The following is a 4,111-nucleotide window of genomic DNA, read 5'->3' as shown; positions in this document are numbered from 1 at the left end:
TATTTTATATAAAATATATATTAAAATATATAAGTATTATATATTTAGATGTAAAATATATTTATAAATATATACAAATGTATAAATATTATATCTTTATTATAGCTCCTCTACTCTCCTGCTCAGCATCTTCCTGGAGAGTCCCTCTAACATAACACCCAACAGAGATCATGTTGGTAAAAGAACCGGTCGTGTAAGGGGAAGACCTATAAAGGACAGTATATTACCTGTCCTTTATTATGGAGTGCTGTTATTTTAACCTCTCCTTCCTTGTGCAGTTTTACATACTTGGGTTGAAAGTGCAAAGAGGCACTAGGGAAACAGAGCACACTGACTTCACCCTGTAATGTGCAACATAGGTAAAAGTGGAGGGAGGTCAACAGTGTTTTTTGTCATTTGTGTGGTCTCCAAGGTAAGTAGGATGAGCATGGAAGGAAAGTCTCCAGTGTTGGTGTCCCATGCATTTTGCGGGCTGGGTTTGTCCATTTCTGACGCAGTTAAGTGCAAATGTGCAGTTGGGGGGGAGCATGCTGCTGTCACAGGTGCACTCTAGGTGAAAGCCTCAGTGAGCGCAGGGCTTTCATCCACCTCCCTGTCAGATCAAAACTATTCTGGATCAACACCATGTGGGGATACATCTCAGTAGAAAAATCATGCTGGTGAAAACTGTCAGTGAGTTGTCAGCACTCATGCCCAAACCAGTGTCTATTGACATGGCTGTTACTGATATAACTGCCAGGTCTGTCCTAGGACTCAGCCCCAAGCATCTCCTCGCTGTCTGCTCTCTTACAGAGACCGGGTAGGATGCAGGAAAAGGCAAGCACAGAGTAAAGGACAAGGTATGGGTTGTGTGTGTACATCCACCTTACCATGGGGTTATCCGTGGGTCAAAGCACCCTGTATCTTTGGTGGATGGAGCTGTAGGGAATTAGCTCACAGGAGTTTGGTCTATGAGGCTGTTCCCTGGTTTTGCTTGCAGAAATAGAGCCTGTTTATCTTTTTATTTATTTATTTTTACTCAGCAGCCTCCTAAATTACTTATCTAAAGCATTTCAAAAAGCCGGCCTGGCAAGACACGAAAATCGGAGCGAGACAGCAGGGAGGTGAAAGCGCCTGAGAGCCGGGAATAGAGGACAAATGGCCCCCGCCCCAGCAATGGTCCCAACCCCCCATTCTCACCCTGCTAACATCCCTCCCTTTGGTAAACAGAGACAGGCAGGTTGGCACCTTGTATCCTCGGACAAAGGAGCTGGCCCTTTGTTTCACTGTGTGACTCCCTGGCAGATGGGGGCTGGAGGGTGCCTGAGGGGTCTTGTTCAAGGAAAGCTTCCAGTATGCAAAACGCGCCCACAGGCAGACAGGAGAGCGATGGGTTTCCTCCTGTGAAAGAGCTGGGCGAAACAGTTTCTATCTCCTGACAGTTCTTTTTTGACTTTGAGAAAACATAAATAGTCTGTAATTTTTCCTGACTGAGCCTCTTGTTTTTATAGGAACTGAGAGGGAAACCTGGGATGTGGAGCCAAACTTTCTTTCTGGAGAGGGAGAAGGCCAAAATCCTGACGGTAGGAATGTGTGCATATCTTAAATATTTAAAATTCTTGCACAAAATTTCTTAGGAGGTGAGAAGTTGGATCACAAATCAGTGAGATGCAAGTTTTACAAAGTCCTAATACTTGCCAATCCCTGCTTCCAGCCCCAAGGGATTTACTGGGTTTTATTCCTGTTGCTTTCAGGGGGGTGAGCTAGACAGACAGAGAGGAAATAGCCAAGCCAAGGCACAAGAGTTGATGAGAAGCCCATAGCTAGTTGGTCAGTTAGTCTATCACCCACTGGTGTGTTTTCATCAGGTCTTCTTCCAAGGCTATTGCATCACATATGTGGCCTAACCTTGGTGTATGTGCTTTCTCCAGCCTCCTACACCAAAAAAAGCTGTGCTGAGGCAATTAAATCACTGAAAATATATTGATTTCTTCAGGGAAGGTGTCAGGCACTGCATGGGGAGACTCATGGTACATTTCCATACCCAGCTCTACTGTGACAGCAGCTCAGATCTGTCCTTGTGGACGGGGAGTCTCTGGGTTGAAACCAGTCTCAGTCAATGGACCTGTCGTGCTGGCTTGGAGGTCTCGGACCGGCTGGTAACAGGAAGATGCCCACACTGCTGTTGGCATGATTTGTCCCCTTGTTTCATTATTTTCCTTCCCTACTCTGACCTATTATTAACAGACCCACCTTCTACCTAGTGCTTCTGTTTCCCCTGATATATTTGTAAAAGGCCTCTTATTCTCCTTAATCCCTTTGGCTATAATTAACTCATTCTGCATTTTTGCTGCCCTTATCTTTTCCCTGCAAGCCTTAACTGACTGAATATTCTTGTTTGGTTGCCTCCCTGTTTTCCATTTCTACTAAAGGTTTTCTTTTTAATCCTTAGATCTCTGAGCAAGCTTTGCACACTCATTTCTTGCATTCTTCTTCTTTATTTACTCTTCTTTTTCTCTCCCACCTTACTTATTGTGCGTGCAAGGACCCCTATCTGCCTTACACACAGGTAGATTTCGGGACCACCTCACATGGCACCTTACTTGCTCAATTTCTTAATTCCCTTCAATGCATTCACCCTTTTCCTTTGTCACTATGCAATTTTTTTGGCTATGTTGAATTTGTTCTTCCCACTTGGGAGATTCCTACCTTCTCAGGCAGTTCCTTTCCTTCACCCAATACCTTTTGTTCTACAGAAAATATGTGAAGTAAAAATTACGTCTTTTTTTTTTAATTATTTGTGCAGGATTTATTTTTGACCCAGAAAACTAGAAGGGCTGAATGTGGGCTCAGTGCTACTCAGGAAAGTGGATCTTGGCTCTCGGTGCCAAAACTGTCTTTAGAGTTTGGGTCTTTATAACATCCTGGCATCTCTTCCCAATGGGACTCTCCAGACAGCCCTTTCCTTTACTCCTTTCAGTCTTCAGCTTTTCCACCCTTACTCTCAGCTGGGTTTGCCTTTACTATGATGGCTTTGAGCAGGTTTTATTTTCTTCTGATGCATTTTACCTCTTGCGCCTACAGCGATATCTCCAAGGGGGCTGCGCCCTGCTGCTGGGGCTCAGCTGGGAAATGGGGTGTTCCCCCACACTCAGAGGAGGAAATTTGTGACACGTGATGGGGATCCAGTGTGTTTATCTGAGGGGAAGGTGCCAGGGGCTGGGGTGACACTGTGTGGTTGTGGTCTGGGGCCATGAGAGCCCATGGGGGACAGTGGAGACTCGTCCACCACTGTGGGGTTGAGGCAGCCTGTCCTGACTGCCATTTTAGTGTCAGAAGGAGGGGGCCTGGGCCACCCCCTTGCTCCTCGACCCACTGCTAACACCCGCCTCAGGAGCAAGCATGGCAAGAGGAAACTCTTGCTGCTAACAAAGAGGTGTAAACAGAAGCAGGATCTCCAGCCATGCTTTTCCTCTCCCTCCTGCAAACCTTGCCTGAGCACCCCAAGGAGCAGCCACTGGGCCGTGCAGCTACGTCGTGTAATTTGGTGGGTGGGGATGGTGATAAGCAGCCCATTCTTTTGTCTCTGTTATTGTGGAAACAGAGGCTAAAAGAGACCCCCTTGGAGGAGAGTCACAGGTGAACTTGTCCTGTGTGGTGTCAGCACCCAGGAGGCTGCCCAGGTGGTCGGTGAGGGCCTGGCCTGGCCACCATCTTCTCTGTGAGAGGACAGGGCCACCTGAGCCCAGCAGCCTGTGCCACTTGCCCTGACAAAGGCTCACTGTGGTTTGAGGAGGGGAAAAAGACAACTAAATTGACCATTTTTACCCCACTGCCAGCTCCCTTTCTCCTTCCCACCATGTTCTCCCAGGCCTGGGCCTCCATGAAGGTGAGGGCTGTGCTGCTTGGACAGCGGGGTGGCGGTAGGGAGAAGGGAGGTTTATGAGGAGTGGCATGCAGCTGCCTTCCCTCCACAAGTTCTCCCTCACCGGCATCAGGCAGGTCCTACCAGAGCTGGCAGTCAGCGGCCCACTCTGGTCTGTGCTCAGGCCTGAGTGAGGGCAGCAGCGGCTGCAGATGGCTGTGCCCACGGCCAGTTTTGCTGGCCTTGGCCCCCCGGCATCGCTGTTAG

The sequence above is a fragment of the Pygoscelis adeliae genome, unplaced genomic scaffold (assembly GCF_000699105.1).
Source record: "Pygoscelis adeliae isolate BGI_AS28 unplaced genomic scaffold, ASM69910v1 Scaffold453, whole genome shotgun sequence".
NCBI classification, from domain to species: Eukaryota; Metazoa; Chordata; class Aves; order Sphenisciformes; family Spheniscidae; genus Pygoscelis; species Pygoscelis adeliae.
Note: the sequence above shows the minus strand (reverse complement) of the source record.